General features: G+C 41.9%; 1 protein-coding gene across 2 annotated transcripts in view; it reads left to right on the top strand.

Annotated features, from left to right (window-relative positions):
- vps37d (VPS37D subunit of ESCRT-I) overlaps nt 1-21,623 on the top strand; it is a 69,246-nt gene that overhangs the window by 13,822 nt on the left and 33,801 nt on the right. The window lies entirely within an intron of this gene.

Below are 21,623 nucleotides of genomic sequence, written 5' to 3'. Positions count from 1 at the left end.
TTTTTCCTGCTTAATGTTAGTGCAACTACCTGTCTGATAGTTTGCTGAGTTTCTTCTATAAGTTGGTTGTCTTCATAAGTTGTTACTAATGCTGCTAAGAAACCTTTCTTGTCCGCATCCTGGAAGTTGAAATTTAATCCTCTTACTAAGATGGCTTTTTCAGTGTCGATTAGGGGGTCAGTCAGATGAGCTTTTTTATCCACGCTTTTGTGTTGTCAGTGTTGTTATTTTGTCCAAGTTTGTCTCGTTCTTTTCTGCTGGTCTAGTTTTTTCATTTTCTGTGTTTGTCACTGTCTAATATCTAATATCTATGGCTTGTTGTACTGTGTCCATTCGTGGTCTGTTGCATGAGTGAGTAAATATTTTTGATGGAAAATGTCCTGGTTGTATTTACGGAGTCTGTTGTGGGCATCATTAAATCATTTATCTAAGCATTCTGCAGCCATTTTGCTCTGCTATTCTTTTGGCTAGTGGAATGTTAAGGGGAGGTTTCTGCCTGGACAAACAGGCAGAAAACTAGCCACCAGAATGCATGAACATCAACTAGCCACAAAATGACATGACTCTCTCTCACTAGTATCCTTACATACAGATAAGGATGGACACCACTTTGACTGAGACAACGCATCCATCCTAGGACAAGCCAAAAAGAGACACGCACAAGGATTCCTAGAAGCACGGCATTCCAATCGGAACTGTATCAACAAACACATTGACTTGGACCCCATTTACCACCCCCTGAGAAAAAGAACAAGAAATGGCATCACCATAGGAAATGACGTCACCACAGGAAATGACATCACCAACCCAAGGAGCCCCAAGCATATGAATAGAAAGCAGGAAACACCAGCAGTGCTTAGTCCAGAGTCTCACTGAAGATGTTCCCTAGTATGGTGATGAAATGCCTGAAAATGAATGTTCCAGCTCAGCAAGCAAAACTTCATCCAGAACCTCAACCTAAGCTACAAATCTTTTCAAAACTTGCTAATGTAATGTTTTCTCACATAATGTGGGCTTCTGGCCTAATTCAGATGGCCTAGTTCAGAAGCTGCAGAGAAAATCTGTCTTTGGTACAATGAAGGAATCTTTGGGTACTGTGAGACGGTACCCAAATTTAATTGAATGGAGTTTATGTGGGAGAGCCAATGAATGGACATAATGGTGATGCCCATTGTCACATAGGTTGCTGGTGCTTGATGTCTATGTGAATGGTCAGTTTAATGCAACCATTTTTCTCTCCAATCCTTTCCTAAATTGGGGAAGGGAATGGTAAGAAAATGGTTTTATTGTAGCCTACAGCTGTCACCTATGCTGTCCTACTGGAGTGACATTCCTGTTACATTGGCGAATAAGCCCACTGTCCTCCTGATTGCTTCCTTACCAGTGCTCCCAGATCCACCTCATGGAAAGTCTTGAGACACCCAAGGTCACCATCATCATTAAATTTGCTGCTGAGGTTAGGGGCCTTTCCATACAAATAGATATCAATACTTACTGTTGAGCTATAAAAGAATTTTTGCCTTTGAAGGTCTGTGAACTCTATGTACAGAAGCAAAGTACCTTTAATGCTGCAATCTTACATGATTTCTCTTCCTCAACAGCAGAAACCACACCAGGTAGACATGTAGCCCTAAGGGTGAAATTCCATGCAGTATCTTAACGCAGAGAAAACGTTTCTCTCCCTCCAAGTTTATACTTGCCTTGAGTTCATGTTTTAGAGATGCAAGGTTAGCTCTTTCCTGTTTGTGTGTAATGAGCCATTAGAAGTGCTGCATGCATGTCAACAATTAATGGATTAATTTTTCTAGTAGACAATAACAGAGATTAATAATTAACTGGAACAATTAATCATGATAAATCTGTGGCTTTCGTATGCACACAGAGCTGAATAAACATACCAGTGTTATGAACAGGGCAAGTTTTGAAACTAGCAAAGAACAACAAATCCATCAAACCCATCTCTTCTCAGTAGATGCTCATGTATCATCAAACTCGATGTTATACACCCTGCACATCTATCTGATATAATCAATTCTGCTTATCTATCATCTTTCACTAACTGTCCACTTATCATTAATCCTACTCATCCATCATCCACTCTACTCAACTATCATCAACTCTTCTTATTTATCACCTATCATCAACCTTGCCATTTACTATCTATCCTACTCATCTATCATCAACCTTTCTCATTTATCATCTATTATCTACCCTGCTTATCTATAATCAGTTCTGCTCATCTGTTATCTTTTATTCTGGCTAAATTCCTCAGCCCATGCATAATCAATCCTACACACCCATCTTCAACCCTGCCCATTTATCATCAATCCTGGCCAACTACCATCAACACTTTCATACATCATCATTCTCATCAAAATCCTCAAGCTATGTATTAGCATCTTCAGCCATTTTATATATTCTGTTTCAATAGCTATTCCAATTTGCCTGCTCTATAATCAGGGATCCACTTTAATTTAATTCTAATAGTTTTCTGCTCTCACCTATCTTGTCCACTTTTACCTATTGTTCCTTGTGGTTTGGTCAATTTCATTCTCTTGTATGAAATCATAACTTGAGTTTGTTTTTATTTTTATGTGATATCATACATCACGCACTGATAAAGTCAGCAAAGCAGCACTCACTGAAGTCAATGAATCCCACAGCACCAACTGAAGTCAGTGAATCTCATAATAGCAACTGAAATCAGTGAATCTAGCAGAACTCACTAAAATCAATGCATTCGGCAAAACCCACTAAAAGCAGGAACATAGCAGTGTATTCCTTTTTCCTGAAGACTAAGGTAAATTAGTCTAATGCTCTCTGAAATGAGACAAAACACTATAAATTGAACTGAGTCCGAGGACTCACCTGGCATGAACTGGCCAGTAATCCAGGCATTTGGAATACAAGTTGGAAATTGAACTGGATGAAAGCTGTTTCTGGTGTATTTCTTCTCAGTATTTCCATGTCCTTGTCAGATGTCAAACAACAGTTTGGTCATTTTCTGAAGCGTAAATTTTGGAAGTACATTCCTTGGCAGCTCAATTTGGGAATTTGCATTGAACGATAGTTGTTATTGTGTCAGTGACGAAAGAGGAAAGAAGGTGGGAGTATCTTCATACACTTTGAAAGTCCTTCCAGAGAGTGGGCAGATATGCTAGGATTTCCAATACAACATTCACATTTTCCATTGTTGAACAGCAATATTTCATTTCCAAAATTATTCATATTTAACTTTAAAAGTGTAAGAAGCATAAAAACGTGGTGCCTGTTCATCAGCAAGTGACATAGCAGTAAGGGGAATTGAACAGAGATGGATATTACAGCACTGAGGGATGAGACAATCAGCTTGACTGATAGACAGTGCAGTGAGCCAGCAGAGGAACACAGCACAGAAATGTGCTGGATATACCTGAACCATATCATGGCACTGAGATCAAACCAGTCAGTTGTGTTTCTACACACAGAAGGTTTTTCAGCCTTGTCAGCCCGTTCTATCATTCAATTAAGTCATAGCTGATGTGTTTATTAACTCCATACATGCACTTTTAACTCCTTATCCCTTAATATTTTTTAATTCATGGAATGAAGGTGTCATTGGTTGGGGCAACATTTATTGTCCCTTGCTAATTGCCCTGGAGATTGTGGTAGTGAGCTGCTTTCTTGAATCACTGCAGTCTATATGGAGCAGCAGACAGTGAAGCTAGTTGGCCTTCATTGCAAGAGGATTTGTGTACAAAAGCAAGGACGTCTTTCTGAAATTATACGGGGGTTGATAAAACCACATCTGCATATCGTCAGATTGACAGAGGAGGCCATGAGGAAGAGTTCACAGCATGTATTCAGGACAGTTTCCTAGAGCAATACGGTATGAATCCAACCAGATTTCAAGCTATTTTGGATCTCATGATGTGCAATGAGTTAGGTTTAATAAGGGCTTCAGAAGCAGTGACCATAACACACTAGTATTTAGTCTTCATTTTGAAATGGAAGAACTGAGGTCAGAAACAACTGTGCTAAACTTAAATATTGGTAATTACAAAGAATGAGGGCACAGCCGGCTGACGTCAACTGGCAAAGGGAGTTAGCAGCAAAAGTGATTGAAGATCAATGACAGACTTCTAAGAAAATAATTCTTATAGTTATAGAGATGTACAGTACAGAAACAAACCCTTCGGTCCACCTTGTCCATGCTGACCAGATATGTCCCGTTTGCCAGTATTTGGCCCATATCCCACTAAACCCTTACTGTTTATGTAACCATCCAGATGCCTTTTAGATGACATAATTGTACCAGCCTCCACCATTTCCTCTGGCAGTTTATTCCTCTTGGCTCACAACAAATGAGGAAGAAGGATTCTAGGATGGGAATAAGCCAACCATGGTTAATCAAGGAAATTGAGGATTGCAGCAAATTGAAAACAAAATGTAATGTGGCAAAGATTAGTGGTAAACCAGAGATTGGGAAAGTTCTGAAAATCAACAAAAGACGCCCAAAGAAGTTTTAACGTGGGATAACCTTTGAGGGTAAACTTGCAAGCAATATCACGATGAACTGGAAAAACTTATTGAAATATAGAAAAAGGAAGAGAGAAGTCAAAGTGAGCATAGACTTAGAGAATGCGGCTAAGGGAATAATAATGATGAGCCAGGAAATGGCAGAAAAATGGAATAAATACTTTGCAACAGTCTTCATGGTAGAAGAAACTACTAGCATCCCAAAATGACTAAATATTCAAGGGGGAAAATGAATTAAATACGATAACTAGCACTAGCAGGGGAAATTAATGGATGAAAGATCAATAAGTCCCCTGGACCTAATAAGCTGTATCCTAGGATACTAAAAGAAATAGCTGAAAAGATGATGAATGCACTGGAGATAAACGTCTAGGAACCCTTAAATTCTAGAGAAGTCCCAGATAATTGGAAAACTGCCAATATTACACTTTTATTTGGAAATGGAAAGAGACAAAGAAAGATAACTATAGGCCAGTTAGCTTAAGTTCTGTTAGAATCTATTCTAAAGGATGTAATAGTGGAGCAAATGGAAACACATAATATATCAAGCAGAGACAGCAAGGCTTCATGAAGGGAAAATAATGCCTGACAAATTTACTAGAATTCTTTAAGGAGCTAACAAGCAGAATATTTCAAGGGTAAGCAGTGGATGTAATATATTTAGATTTTAAGAATGCACTTGATAAAATTTAGGCTACTTAATAAAATAAGTTTTGAAATGTGTGGCACTGGAAAAGCACAGCAGATCAGGCAATATCTAAAGTTCAGGAAAATTGACATTTCGTGCATAAGCTCTTCACCAGGAATGTGGGTGGCTTATGCCCAAAACGTCGATTCCTCTGGTCCTCTGATGCTGCCTGACCTGCTGTGCTTTTCCAGCACCGCACTCTCCACTCTGATCTCCAGCATCTGCAGTCCTCACTTTCTCCTTAACAAAATAATTATTGGAGGTAATACATTAACATGAATAGAGGATTGGCTAACTAGTACAAGACAGAGAGTTGGGACAAGGGGGCCATTTCAGGAAACAATCTGTAACTAATGGTGTGCCACAAGGATCAGTGCCGGAGATATAATTACTTACAATAGCTTGGTTTGCAGATGACACAAAAATAAATGGGAAGGGAAGCAATGAGGATGACACAAAAAGAGTCTGCAGAAGGATATGTACAGGTTAATTGAGTGGACAAAAACTTAGCAGATGGGATATAATATGGGGAAATGTGAGATTAGCATAAAGAATAGAAAAGCTGAATCTGATTTAAATTGAAAAAGACTGCAGAAAGCTACAGAACAGAGGGATTTAGGAGTCTTCATCTATGAATCACAAAAAGCTAGCATCCAAGTTCAACGGGTACCAGGGAAAGCAAATGGAATCATGAATTTGCATTAACGAAATGCAGGTTGAAGCAGAACGAACTGTAAGTTAAAGGAGAGATGTCAAGCCAGGCGATGTGCTGTAACTGCATGATAAGGGAGCTGTGGTTCATAGTGATTACATCTGTAGCAAGTGTTGGTTGGTTGAGGAACTCCGGCTCAGAGTTAATGAGTTGGAGTCTGAGCTACAAACGCTGCAATGCATCACGATGGGGAGAGTTACCTGGACGATAATTTTCCGAAGGCAGTCACACTCCTCAGATTAACCGCCTAAAATTTGATCAATGTTTAGGGTCAGAAGGTATAGCTATGAATGAGGCAGGTAGAGGGACCCAGGAGGTAATGCTGAAGGAACCTCAGCCCTTGAGCTTTTCTAACAGGTTTAAGATGCGTGCTCCCTGTGCGGATGAGTGTGGGGCTATTGGGAGGAGGAGCAAAGTAACCAAAGCACCATGGTGCAGGGAGACTTCCAACAGGAGGAAGAGAAGAGAAGTGTAGCTATGATCAGGATAATATAGTCAGGCAAACAGACACTGTTCTCAGTGGCCAGGATCAATAGTCCCAGTTGCCTCCTTGGTGCCCAGGTTCAGGATATCTCATCTGGGCTGCAAAGGATCTTTGAATGGGAGGGGGAAGATCCATTTAAAATGCTCCATGTAAGTACCAATGATGTGGGTAGAAAGTGGAAGGAGATTCTGCTGAAGGAACATGACCAACTAGGGCCTGAATTAAAAAGCAGAACCAAAAATGTCATAATCTCTTGATTACTATCTTTGCCACAAGTAAATTGGTGCAGGGTCAACAAGATTAAAGAATAAATGCATGGCTCAAAGATTGTGTGTGGGAGAAACAGGTTTGGGTTCATAGGACATTGGGGAAGGAGGGAGCTGTTCCAATGGGATGGGCTCCAAGTGAATCATTCTGGGACCAGAGTTCCAGCGAATCACAAAACTTTGGCTTTTGATAGGGCTTTAAACTAAATAGCTGGGGTGAGTTCAGTTGCATAGAAAATTAGGGGAAAATTTTAAAGGAGGAGCGAGCTCAGCAGAAATCATTAAAATTTCCAGAATAAGTGATAGGACAGAATGTGGAAAAGGTCAGGAATCTAACTTGAGGCATAGCAGTTAAGGGGACAACTATGAGAGGGGGGGGACAAGTTAATGCACGACTGTTGTACTTAAATGGATGCAGTGTATGTAAGTGTTAGTAAGTAATTAAATTAAATTGATAGCAGGAAGTGGTATAGAGTTGGAAGGTGTAGATTCTGTGGGTAGAGTTGAGAAACAACAAAGTAAAAATAGACCCTGATGGGAGTTGTGTACAGGCCTTAGAACATAGAACATAGAACAGAGCAGCACAATACAGGCCCTTCGGCCCACAATGTTGTGCCGAGCACTTATCTCAATTTAAGATCAACCTAACCTACACACCCCTCAATTCACTGCCGTCCATGTGCTTGTCCAGCAGTCACTTAAATGTCCCTAATATCTGAGTCTACTATCACTGCTGGCAGTGCATTCCACGCACCCACCATTCTCTGTGTAAAGAACCTACCTCTGACATCTCCCTTAAACCTTCCTCCAATCACCTTAAAATTTTCACACCTGATGACAGCCATTTCTGCCCTGGGGAAAAGTCTCTGGCTATCTACTCTATCTAAGCCTCTCATTACAGTGTACACCTCTATTAAGTCACCTCTCTTCCTTCTTCTCTCCAGTGTGAAATGCCTTAGCTTACTCAACCTCTCTTCATAAGATAAGCCCCTCCAATCCAGGCAGCATCCTGGTAAATCTCCTCTGCACCCTCTGTAAAGCATCTATGTCCTTCCTATAATGAGGAGACCAGAACTGAACAATATTCCAAGTGTGGTCTAACCAGGGTTTTATAGAGAATCAGCAAAACCTCGTGGCTCTTAAACTCAATCCCCCTGTTCATGAAAGCCAAAACATCATACGCCTTCTTAACAATCCTATCAACTTGGGTGGTAACTTTGAGGGATCTATGTACGTGGACACCAAGATCCCGTTGTTCCTCCACAGTGCCAAGAATCCTGTCTTTAACCCTGTATTCAGCATTCAAATTCAACCTTCCAAAATGAATTACTTCACATTAATCCAGATTAAACTCCATCTGCCACATCTTAGGCCAGCTCTGCATCCTGTCAATGTCTTGTTGTAGTCTGCAACAGCCCTTGACACTATCTCAACAACACTATCCTTTGTGTCATTGGTAAACTTACTAACCCATCCTTCCACTTCTTCATCCAAGCCATTTATAAAAACTACAAAGAGCAGAGGCCAAAGAACAGATCCCTGGGGGACACCACTGCTCACCAACCTCCAGGCGGAATACTTTCCATCCACTACCACTCGCAGTCTCCTTTCGGCCAACCAATTCTCTATCCAAACAGCCAAATTTCCCTGCATCTCATACTTCCTAACTTTCTAAATGAGCTTACTGTGGGGAACCTTATCAATTTAAATGTAGCCTTACAGGAAGTCTGCTGCAGTGAGTAGAGTGGGTTCTTTCTTGATTATATGTTATATTGAGATATGTTTCTTGATTAAACTTAAAATGTAGGCCATAAGTATTAATTTAACCTGGAGCTTTGTTTTGTAGAGGAATAAGACAGTGCTATTTTCTGAATCTGGAGATTGAAAAAAATAAAAATGGCCTTTAGTAGAGTGATATGCTTTTCTTGTCAGATGTAGGGGTTTAGGGAGAGTTTATAGGTTACAGAGGATTATATCTGCAATAAATTACGTCGGTTGCGAAAGCTATCAGATCGAATGGATCGGTTGGAGAGACAGTTAGCGGCAATGAGGAATTTACAAGAGCAAGGAGATGTGATGGATGGCATTTATTGGCAGGGGGAGAAGTCGCAGATATAGTCACATAGATTGGTTAACTCCAGGAAAAGTAAGAGAGGTAGGCAGGTAGTACAGGAGTCTTCTGTAGCTACCCCATTTCAAACAAGTGTGCTGTTTTGGAAAATGTAGGGGGTGATGGATTCTCAGGGTAATGTAGCACGAATAGTCAAGTTTCTGGTACTGAGACTGGCTATAATGCAATGAGGGGTACATTGGGTTCCAGGAGATTGATTGTGTTAGGGGACTCTCTAGTCCAAGGTACAGACAGACGTTTCTGTGGCCAGCAGCGAAAAATCAGAATGGTGTGTTACTTCCCTGGTGCCAGGATCAAGGATGTCTCAGAAAAGGTGCAGAATGTTCTCAAGAGGGAGAGGGGCCAGCAGGAGGTCATTGTACACATTGGAACCAATGACATAAGAAGGGAAAGGTTGAGATTCTGAAGGGAGATTACAGAAAGTTAGGCAGGAATTAAAAAGGAGGTCCTCAAGAGTAGTAATATCTGGAATATTCCCGGTGTTATGAGCTAGTGAGGGCAGGAATAGGAGGATAGAGCAGATGAATATGTGGCTGAACAGCTAGTGTATGGGAGAAGAATTCACATTTTTGGATCACTGGAATCTCTTCTGGAGTAGAAGTGACCTGTACAAGAAAGACAGATTGCACCTGAATTGGAAGGAGACTAATATACTGGCAGGGAGATTTGCTTCAGCTGCTTGGGAGGATTTAAACTCGTAAGGTGGGGGTGTGGGGAAAGAGATCAATCTGAGACTGATACAATTGAGAAAAGAAGCGAGTCAAACAGTCAGGGCAGGCAGGGACAAAGCAGAGAACAATGTAGGTCTGATACATTAAACTGTCTTTATTTCAATGCAAGGGGGCTAACAGGGAAAGCAGATGAACTCAGGGCATGTTTAGAACATGGGATTGGGATATCATAGCAATCACAGAAACATGGCTCAGGGATGGACAAGACTGGCAGCAAAAATGTTCCAGGATACAAATGCTACAGGAAGGACAGAAAGAGAGGCAATACAGGAGGTGGGGGGGGGGAGCATTTTTGATAAGGGATTGCATTACAGCTGTACTGAGGGAGGATATTCCCAGAAATACATCCAGGGAAGTTATTTGAGTGGAACTGAGAAATAAGAAAGGGATGATCACCTTATTAGGATTGTATTATAGACCCCCTAGTAGACAGAGGGAAATTGAGAAACAAATTTGTAAGGACATCTCAGTTATCTGTAAGAACAATAGGGTGGTTATGGTAGGGGATTTTAACTTTCCAAACATCGACTGGGACTGCCATAGTGTTAAGGGTTTAGATGATGAGGAATTTGTTGAGCAAGAACAAGAACATTTTCTGTGTCAGTATGTGGATATACCTACTCGAGAAAGTACAAAACTTAACCTACTCTTGGGAAATAAGGCAAGGTAGCTGACTGGGGTATCAGTGGGGGATCACTTTGGGTACAGCGACCATAATCTGTTAGTTTTAAAATAGTGACAGAAAGGGATAAACCAGATCTAAAAGTTGACGTTCTAAATTGGAGAAAGGCCAATTTTGACGGTATTAGACAAGAACTTTCAAAAGTTGATTGGGCACAGATGTTTGCAGGTAAAGGGATGGCTGGAAAATGGGAAGCCTTTGGAAATGAGATAATGACAGTCCAGAGACAGTATATTCCTGTTAGGGTGAAAAGGAAGGCTGGTAGGTGTAGGGAATGCTAGATGACTAAAGACATTGAGGGATCGGTTAAGAAAAAGAAGGAAGCATATGTCAGGTATAGAGAGGATAGATCGAGTGAATCCTTAGAAGAGTATAAAGGCAGTAGAAGTATATCTAAGAGAGAAACCAGGAGGGCAAAAAGAGGTCGTGACATGGCTTTGGCAAATAGAGTTAAGGAGAACCCAAAGAGTTTTTACAACTACATTAAGGACAAAAGGGTAACTAGGGAGAGAATAGGGCCCCTCAAAGATCAGAAAGGCAGCCTTTGTGTGAAGCCGCAGGAGATAGGGGCGATACGAAATGAGTATTTTGGATCAGTGTTTACTGTGGAAAAGGACATGGAAGATATAGAATGTAGGGAAATAGATAGTGGCATCTTTAAAAAAAATGTCCATATTACAGAGGAGGAAGTGCTAGATGTCTTGAAATGCATAAAAATGGATAAATCACCAGGATCTGATCAGGAGAACCCTAGATCTCTGTGGGAAGCTAGAGAAGTGATTGCTGGGCCTCTTACTGAGATATTTGTATCATCGATAATCACAGGTGAGGTGCCGGAAGACTGGAGGTTGGCTACTGTGGTGCCACTGTTTAAGAAGGGCGGTAAGGACAAGCCAGGGAACTATAGACCAGTGAGCCTGACCTCGGTGGTGGGCAAGTTGTTGGAGGGAGTTCTAAGGGACAGGATGTACATGCATTTGGAAAGGCAAGGACTGATTAGGGATAGTCAACATGGCTTTGTGTGTGGGAAATCATGTCTCACAAACTTTTTTGAAGAAGTAACAAAGAGGATTGAGGAGGGCAGAGTGGTAGATGTGATCTATATGGACTTCAGTAAAGTGTTCGACAAGGGTCCCCATGGGAGACTGATTTGCAAGGTTTGATCCCAAGGGATACTAGGAGAACTAGCCATTTGGATACAGAACTGGCTAAAAGGTAGAAGACAGAGTGTGGTGGTGGAGGGTTGTTTTTCAGACTGGAGGCTGTGACCAGTGGAGTGCCACAAGGATCGGTGCTGGGTCCTCTACTTTTCATCATTTATGTAAATGACTTGGATGTGAACATAAGAGGTACAGTTAGTAAGTTTGCAGATGACACCAAAATTGGAGGTGTAGTGGACAGCAAAGATGGTTACCTCAGATTACAATGGGATCTTGATCAGATGGGACAATGGGCTGAGAAGTGGCAGATGGAGTTTAATTTAGACAAATACAAGGTGCTGCATTTTGGGAAAGCAAATTTAGCAGGGTTATACACCTGATGATAAGGTCCTAGGGAGTGTTGCTGAACAAAGAGACCTTGGAGTGCAGGTTCATAGCTCCTTGAAAGTGGAGTCACAGGTAGATAGGATAGTGAAGAAGGCGTTTGGTATGCTTTCCTTTATCGGTCAGAGTATTGAGTACAGGATTTGGGAGGTCATGTTGTGGCTGTTCAGGACATTGATCAGGCCACTGTTGGAATATTGCATGCAATTCTAATCTCCTTCTACCGGAAAGATGTTGTGCAACTTGAAAGGGTTCAGAAAAGATTTACAAGGATGTTGCTAGGGTTGGAGGATTTGAGCTATAGGGAGAGGTTGACTGGGCTAGGACTGTTTTCCCTGGTGCATCAGAGACTGAGGAGTAACCTTATAGAAGGTTTTTAAAATCATGAGGGGCATGGATGGGATAAATAGACAAAGGCTTTTTCCCTGGGGTGGGAACTAGAGGGCATAGATTTAGGGTGAGAGGGGAAAGATATAAAAGAGACCTAAAGGGCAAATATTTCACCCAGAGGGTGGTACATGCATGGAATGAGCTGCCAAAGGAAGTGGTAGAGGTTAGTGAAATTGCAATATTTAAAAGGCATCTGGTTGGGTACATGAATAGGAAGGGTTTGGATGGATATGGGCCGGATGCTGACAGGTGGGATTAGATTGGATTGGGATATCTGGTCAGCATGGACGAGTTGGACTGAAGGGTCTTTTTCCATGCTGTACATCTCTATGACTCTATGGCTTTAAATGCTTTACTGAAATCCATATACACCACATCCACTGCTCGACTTTCATCAGCTTGTCTTGTCAATCTTCAAAGAACTCAAAGGTGTGTGAGGCATTACCTACCTCTCACAAAGCCATGCTGACTATCATTAATCAAACTACATTTTCCCAAATAGTCATAAGTCCTATCTCTCACAATCCTTTCCAGTACTTTGTTTACCATAGACATAAGACTGACTGCTCTGTAATACCTAGGGATTTCCCTATTCCCTTTCTTGAATAGAGGATCAAGCAATCTCATTCCTCACTTCCCATAGTAACCTTGGATACATTTGGTCCAGCCCTGGGAACTTATCTATCTTGTTGCTTCCCAGAATTTCCAGCACATCCACTTCCTTAATATCAATCTATTCAAGTCTAATAAACTGGTCCACAGTGTTGTCACTGGAAACAAATTCTGTGTGTCTAGTGAATACTGAAGCAAAAACTCATTTAGGGCCTCCCTTACCTCTTCAGACTCCAGGCAGAAGTTCCCTCCACTGTCCCTGATGGACTCTACCCTCTCTCTGATCATTCTCGTATTCCTCACATAAGTGTAGAATGCCTGTGGATTTTCCCTAATCCTTCCCATCAAGGCTTTTTTGTGCTCCCTCCTAGGTCTCCTCAGTCCATTTTTTGAGTTCTCTCCTAGCTACCCTGTAACCCTCTAAATCTGCATCAGATCTTTGCCTCCTCAATCTTAAGTAAGCTTCCTTCTTCCTCTTGATGAGAAACTCCTCTTTTGTTGTCATTCAAGGCTCCTTCATGTTACCATTCCTTGCCTGTCTCAGTAGGACAAGACTCCACATTTCTGTTGTGCATTTCCTGTAGAACAGTTGTTCCCAATTTATACTCCATAGCTCCTGTCTAATAGCAGTATAATTTCCCTTCCCCCAGTTAAATACATTCCCATACTGTCTGTTACTGTCCCTCTCCATGGCTATGGTATAGGTGAGACAGTTATGATCACTATCACTGAAATACTCTCCCACCAAGAGACCTGACAGCTGGCCAGGCTCTTTGCCGAGCACAAAATCCAATATGGCCTCTTCTCTACTCAGCCATTCTACAAATTGAGTCAGGAATCCTTCCTGGACCCACCTGACAAAATCAGCTCCATCCAGACCATCTGCATTAAGGAGGTTCTAATCAATATTGGGGAAGTTGAAGTCTCCCATAACAACAACACTGTTACATCAGCACCTTTTCAAGATCTGCAGTCCAATCTGTTCTTCCATTTCTCTGCTGGTATTGGGGGTCTGTAGTGACAACTCCATTCTTGTTACTGACTTTCACACATATTGACTCAGTAGACATATCCTCCTCAACAACCTCCTTTTCTGCAACTGTGAAGCACTCTCTAATTAACAATGATACTCCACTTCCTCTTTTACCCCTCACTTCTCTGTTCTTTTTAAAAGATCTAAACCTTGGAACATCCAGCAACCATTGCTGCCCCCTGTGAAATCCATGTCTCTGTAATGGCCACAACCTCGTAGTTTCCAAGTACTGATCCATGCTCTAAGTTTATCACTCTTATTCCCGACACTCCTTGTATGGAAACAGACGAACTTTAACCCATCCCTTTGCCCTAAGAACCATGTATCCTTCTTGACAGACACTCTGCATTCAGTTTCTGCCCATTCAACAACTCCCCTCTGCTCTGATCTGTAGCTCTGGTTCCCGTCCCTGCCAAACTTGTTTAAACCCTCCTGAAGTGCTCCAGCAAATCTCCTGCCTAAGACATTGGTGCCCCTCCAGTTAAAGTACAGCCTGTCCTTCATTTACAGGTCCCACCCTCCCCAGAAGGTACTCCAATGATCTATATAATCTGACTGGGTTCTATGGTCTGATGGCATCGACTCAACCTTAACTACTGCTTCACCTTATTTTGTGGCCACAGTGCATATTGTTTCTCTAACATTCTTTTCTTCTCTAAAGCCCATGAACATATTGTTGTCTCATAAATTATTTCCCATCTTTCTTGGAAGTCTGTGTTTGAATCCTTCCGATCAGTTTCTGTCCTTGTCACATTTACCAAAATAGCTCTTATCATTGGTCCTTATTTGACTAGGGAATATTGATGAACAGAGACCTTGGAATGCAGGTTCATAGCTCATTGAAAGTGGTCTCGCAGGTAGATAGGATAGTGAAGAAGGCGTTTGGTATGCTTTCCTTTATTGGTCAGCGCATTGACTACAGGATTTGGGAGGTCATGTTGCGGCCATACAGGACATTGGTTAGTGCCACTTTTGGAATATTGCGTGCAATTCTGGTCTCCTTCCTATTGGAAGGATGTTATGAAACTTGATGGGGTTCAGAAAAGATTTACAAGGATGTTGCCAGTTTTGGAGGATTTGAGCAATCGGGAGGGAATGAATAAGCTGGGGCTATTTTCCCTGGAGCATTGGAGGCTGAGAGATGACCGTTTGGAGGTTTATAAAATCATGAAGGGATTGAATAGGATAAATAGATGAAGTCTTTTTCCCTGGTGTGGGGGAGTCCAGAACTAGACGGCATAGGTTTAGGGTGAGAGGGAAAAGATATAAAAGAGAAGTAAGGGACAACTTTTTCATGCAGAGGGTGGTGTGGAATGAGCTGCCAGAGGAAGTGGTGGAAGCTGGTACAATTGCAACATTTAAAAGGCATCTGGTTGGGTATATGAATAGGAAGGGTTTGAATGGATGTGGACTGGGTGCTGGCAAGTGGGACTAGATTAGGTTGAGATATCTGGTCAGCTTGGATGAGTTGGACCGAAGGGTCTGTTTCCATGTTGTACATCTGTGTGACTCTATGACTCTATATCTGAAGCCCTCCCTCCTGCACCAGCCCTGTAGCCACGTGTTTAGTTGTACTCACTGCCTGTTCCTCACCTCACTAGCACATGGCACCAATAGTAATCCTGAGATTACCACTCTGCTCATCCTGCTTTTTAGCTTCCAACCTAGCTCCCTGAAATCATTTTTTAGATCTTCATCCCTTTTCCTATCTATGTCATTGGTGCCAATGTGCACCACGACTCCTGGCTGCTCCCCCTCCCCCTTCAGAATCTTGTAGACTCAATCAGACACATCCCGGACCCTGGCACCTGGCAGGCAACATACCTTCCACAGTCCTGTTCGTGACCACAGAATCTCCTGTCCATTCCTCTTATTGTTGAGTCTCCTCCACTAGCGCTCTTCTATTCTCCCCTCTTCCCTTCTGAGCCACAGAGCCAGGCTCAGTGACAGAGACCTGCCATTGTGGCTTTCTCCTGGTAGGTCATTCCCCTCCCAACAGTATCCAAAATGGTAAATTTATTATTGAGGGGAATGGCCACAGGGGGATCCCTGCACTGTTTGCCTGTTCCCTTTCCATCCCCTGACTGCAACTCATCTACATTTTTCCTGTGCCTGAGGTGAGACTATCTCACTGTAACTCTTCTCTATTACCCCCTCCACCTCCCGAACAGTCTGAAGTTCATCCAGTTCCAGTTCCCTAATGCCTTCTAGCAGTAGTCAGGATGCAGGGCAGAAAATAAATCAGAAGATGAAAACACACATGTGAAAGATATTCTTACAATCATCATGGGGGACTTGAATGTGTGGGTGGACTGGGAAACTCAAGTTGTCAGCGGATACTAAGAAAAGAAATTCGTGAAATGTCTGTGAGATTTTTTTTGGAGTAGCTTGTGATAGAGCCCACGACTGAACACGCACTTCTGGATTTAGTGATATGTAATGAGGCAGACTTGATTAGGGAACTTAAGGTGAAGGAACCCCTTGGCGCAGTGACGATATTACACAGAGTTCACCCTGCAGTTTGAGAGGGAGAAGCTTAAATCAGTTGTAAAGTATCACAATTAAGTAAAAGTAACAAGAGACACAAAAAAGGAGCTGGCCAGATTTGATTAGAAGGGAAGTCTAGCAGGGAAGATGGTGGAGCAACAATGGCAGGAGTTTCAGAAGTAATTTGGGAGGCACAGTAGAAATTCATGCCAAGGAAGAAGAATCATACTAAAGAATGAGGTAACCTTGGCTGACAAGGGAAGTCAAGGACAGCAGAAAAGCAAAAGAGAAAGCATATAATGTGGTGAAGATTAGTGGGAAGTCACAGGTTTGGGAATCCTTTAAAAACCAGCAGAGGAAAAAGGAAAAAGCAATAAGGGGGGAGAAGATGAAATATAAGGGTAAGGTAGAGCTAGTAATATAAAATAACATTGTAAGAGCTTTTTTTAAATACCTAAAAGGTTAGCAAGAGGCAAGAGTGGACATTAGACCCTTGGAAAAGGAGGCTGGAGAAGTAGTAATGGGGAACCAAGAAAAAAACGGATGAAATGAATAGGTACTTTGCATCAGTTTTCACAGTGGAAAACACCAACAACGTACCAGAAGTTCAAGAGGGTCAGGGAGCAAAGGCAATTGGAGTGGCCATCATTAAGACGAAGATGCTGAGAAAGCTGAAAGGTCTGAAGGTGAATAAATAATTCAGACCAGATGGATGACACCCTAGAGTTCTGAAGGCGGTAGCAGAGGACATTGTGGAGGCATTGATAGTGATCTTTCAGGAAACACTGGAGTCAGGGAGGATCCCAGAGGATTTGAAAATGGTTAATGTGACACCCCTGTTTAAGGAGCGAGGGAGGCTTAAGACAGGAAACTGTAAGTTGGTTAGTCTGACCTTGATTATTGGTCAGATTTTAGACACTATCACTCAGGAATAGATTGCGGAAAACTTGGAAGTGTATGTTAGACAGCTTCGTCAAAGGAAGGTCATGCCTGACAAATCTGCTTGAATTCTTTGAGGATGTAATGAGCAAGTTAGACCAAGGAGAGACAGTGGAGGTGATCTATTTGGATTTTCAAGAGGCCATTGACAAGTTCCCAGATAGGAGGCTGTTAAATAAGAGCCCATGGTGTTAGGGACAAAGTATGATAGAGGATTGGCTGACTGACAGAAGGCAAAGAGTAGGGATAAAGGGAGCAAGTGAATAATGGAGTTCTGTAGTGGTCTGTGTTAAGACCCTACAACTATTCATGATATATGTTAACAAACTGGACAAAGGAACTAAGGCCTTCATTGCATGTGGGACAGGTAGTGTTGGGGAGTGGGAAGGCTGCAGAAGGACTTGGGCAAATAAGTGGCAGATTGAGTACGATGTGGGAAAGCGTGAGGTTATGCACCTTGGTCAGAAGAATAGAGGTGCAGACTATTTCCTAAATGGGGAAAGTCTTCATAAATCTGAAGCATAAAGGGACTAGGGACTTCTAGTTCAGGATTCCCTTAAGGTTAAAATGCAGATTCAGTTGGCAATTAGGAAGTAAATGCAATGTCAGCATTCATTTTGAAAAGGCTAGAATACAACAGCAGCAAGGTACTGCTGATACTGTATAAGTCAGACCATACTTGGACTAATGCAATCAGTTTTGGACCCTGTATCTAGTGAAGGTTGTGCCAGCTTGTCATACGAGGAATGGTTGGGGGTTCTGGGTGAGTAGTTGATGGAATTTAGAAGGCTGAGGGAAGATCTGATTGAAACTTACCGAATACTGAGAAGCCTGGCTAGAGTGGACATGGAGAAGATGTTTCCACAAGTTGGAAAGACTAGGATCCAAGGGCACAGCCTCGGGGTGAAGGGAGGACCTTTCAGAAATGAGATGAGTAGGAAATGTTTCAGCCAGAGGTGGTGAATCTGTGGAACTCATTGTCACAAAAGGTTGTGGAGGCCAATCACTGAGTGTATTTAAGAGAAATAGATAGATTTTTGATTAGTAAAGGGGTTAAAGACATTAATCGTGTGTCTGATGGAGGTCTTTCCCATTTGCTGGATTCAACAACAACACTCAAGAAGCTTGATAGCATCCAGGACAATACAGCTTGTAGATGGGTTCTGTATTTACTAGCATCCACTCTCTCTGCTCAGTAGCAGCAGTGTGTACTATTGACAAGACACACTGCAGAAACCCACGGCCACTTCCATTTCTAAGGACAAGGGAAGCAGATGTATGGGAACACCATCCCCCTGCAAGTTTCCCTCCAAGACACTTGCCATCCTGACTTAGAAATCTTTCATCCCTTCAGAGGCACTGGGTCAAAATCCTGGAATTCCCTCCCGAACTGCATTGTGGTCTACTTACAGCACATGGACTGCAGCAGTTCAAAAATGAAGTTCACCACCACCTTCTCAAAAGCAACTAGAGATGGGCTATAAATGCTGTCCCAGGAAGCAATGCTCACATAACATGAATGAATTTAAAAAGAAAGCAGATTAACAAGTTGTCAATGATGGGCAGAAGAGAGGGAGTGAATCCTGGTCAACCAGACCCAAACTGCTGTAGCTGCCATACTGAACATTGAAAGATACCATGTGCTGGATCTATGCCTTGGGTAGAACCCCATAGTATGCATTATTCTTACTTTGAGGAATGACTAAAAGAAGTAGAAGGACCAACAAGTACCTCTGACATGATTCATGTGCCCAATTTATTGTTTAAGAACTGAGTACTGGAGTTGACTGCGACTATTTTCAACACAAAAATCGCTTAATTGCTTGCACGGAAGTTCCTACCCAGTAATATTGAAATAACTCCATGAAGGCCAGTATCCCATCACCAAGTCACCTTTATTTATATGTACGTAGTACATGACACTGACCCAGCTAGCTCAGAGCCAGCTCTCAGAGTGACCAGAACCCGTGACATTCCTGTCTATATCTGTCAGCCAGGGCTCCCTGATTGGACCAGGTTAGTGGCCCCAATCAGGGAACTCATATCGTAAGGTCCACTTGGCTGACCTCACTCCAATCACTATAAGTATACACTCATCTCGTTTGATAGTCTACTCTGTAATTTATCATAAAATAGTACAAATGGAGGGTTTGTGACAACTGAAAGCTAATTAACACCTAAAGTAACCCTGGATTGCAACCAAATTTGCTTCATTTCACATGCAGCACCTGTAATTCTTAGTTGAATTTTCACTTCATAAAATATTCCTTAGAAACGAAAGGTGCAAAATTAACACATTTAAAAATATGATTCAACACCTAAACTTTTAGACATTACCAATATAGCAGGTGATAATTAAATGCACTTCCTGATAATATAAAACTTCACACTTCTAATGCATGACTTTGCCATTGCCTGTTAAATGATTTCACCTCTGTAACATTTATTACTGAAAGACTTGTTCTTTGTACCTATAGCTAGTGATGAATCATACGCAGAGGTGACAATGGGCTGCTGGAATTATTTTCTGCAGATTCTAATTTTCCAGAATAAAAAACAAATTGATTAAAGTTCTGGACATGTGTTCTTCAGGATATTCTGACTATTTTAGTTTATTTGAACCAATCAGAATATGAAAAACTAGAGATTATGACACACTCAGGAGAATTAGTTAAGTCTTTAAGCTCACAAACAGTTAGTGGGTCAGCATGGGACCCTAAAACTTTTTACCTAATGAGTTCTGATTAGTAACACAGATGCATGTACTTTTATCATGTCCCACTGAAATTAAAGTGGCAGGAAGAGCCAAACTTACATTTTGCTGAAGAAAGGCACATTTTGTCGACCCTTTTCATCTCACACTCACCAGGATAAGAAAAGCAGGGGAAAATTAACAATAATTAAAAATTAAAATTAACAATCTGTTCTGTTGAAACTCACTATCCTCTTGGGACTCACTGTTCAGTCAAGGATCACTGCCTGGTGAAGGATAACTGCCCAGTCAGGAGTCACTTCTGTGTCAAAGGTCATTCCACTGTTGAGGCTCATTGCCCAGATGAGGGTCACTGTTCTGTGAAGGCCCACTGTGCGGTTGGGACTCACTACCCGGTCAAGAGCTACTGCTCAGTCAATGGTCATTGACAGGTCGAGGGTCACTTCCTTGTCAGAGGTAACTACCCAGTTGGGAATCTTTGCTGGTCAAGGGTCCACTGTCTGGCTGAGGGTCACTGTAGTGATTGTAACAAGGTCAGGCAGCTGGACCTCATAGAATATGAGTTCCCTGATTGGGGCTGCTAATCTGACTGACAGATATAAAGGGTGAGTGTTCAGAGATACTGGCACTCTGGTACCTGACTGAATGAGGTAGTACTACAGTGAAGGACTGTTCATGAGTAAACAAAGGGTGAATCAGTGATGGGATACTGGCCTTTGTGGAGTTATTTCAGTCACTGCTCTGTCAAGGGTCATTGGGTGTTCAAGGATCCCTGCCCATTTAAGGTTCACCGCCCAGTCAGAGGTCACTACCTGGTCCTGGATCACTTTCCCTCTGTTTTACTTCATAAGTTCAAAAGTAAAGAATGACCTTCTTGTGGTTTGCCTGTTGAACCTACTGCAGTGAGAGTCAACAGCTCCAGGTGACAAACGAATGAATCTAATACACCAGAAACAGAAGCCTAGTCAGTTTACTGATTTTTCAGAAGTCTTCCAACCAGAATCATTCATTCTCTCTTTCTTATGAGCTTGTGAATTAAGAATGGGTATAGGCTATTCAGCCTTTAAGCCTGCTCTGCCAACCAATAAGATCATGGCTGATTTCTTTGCTGCTTACCCCAGATAACCTTTGACTCACTTGTTAGTGAATAATCTACCTACGTCTGCCTTAAATATATTCATGGATGTGTCTCCATTGATCTCTGGGGAAGAATGTTACAAAGACTCACGTCCTTTGAGTGAATAACATTTTCCTCATCTTTGACTTACTTGGGAGACATCTTATTTTTAAATGATGTCCCCTAGTTTTAGATTTTCCCATGAGAGGGGACGAACAGTCATCATCCATCCATCCCCCTCAGGATGTTGCCTGACTCAACAATATCACACCCCATTCTTCAAATTCCAATGGGACATGGTCTATTGGACCTTTCTTCATCCCTATGCCAAGTATCTCAACAAAACTCCTCTGAACTGCTTCATGTGTACTTACATCCTTTCTTAATAGAATGGAGAACAATACTCTAATCTATAAAAATCATTGTATCAGCTCCCATTTTGAAAATTACAGAGCATTAGAAGTAGATATGGTTGATAACATGATCACCACTATTCTATTTCTTATGTTCCATTAGTATAATTAGCAACATCATTACGAAAGGTTCACAAAGCTAGGTAGTTTTATGCCCCTGTAG

This window comes from Chiloscyllium punctatum, chromosome 19, assembly GCF_047496795.1.
Source record: "Chiloscyllium punctatum isolate Juve2018m chromosome 19, sChiPun1.3, whole genome shotgun sequence".
In the NCBI taxonomy this organism is placed as follows: Eukaryota; Metazoa; Chordata; class Chondrichthyes; order Orectolobiformes; family Hemiscylliidae; genus Chiloscyllium; species Chiloscyllium punctatum.
This window is presented reverse-complemented; position numbering and strand designations above follow the sequence as displayed.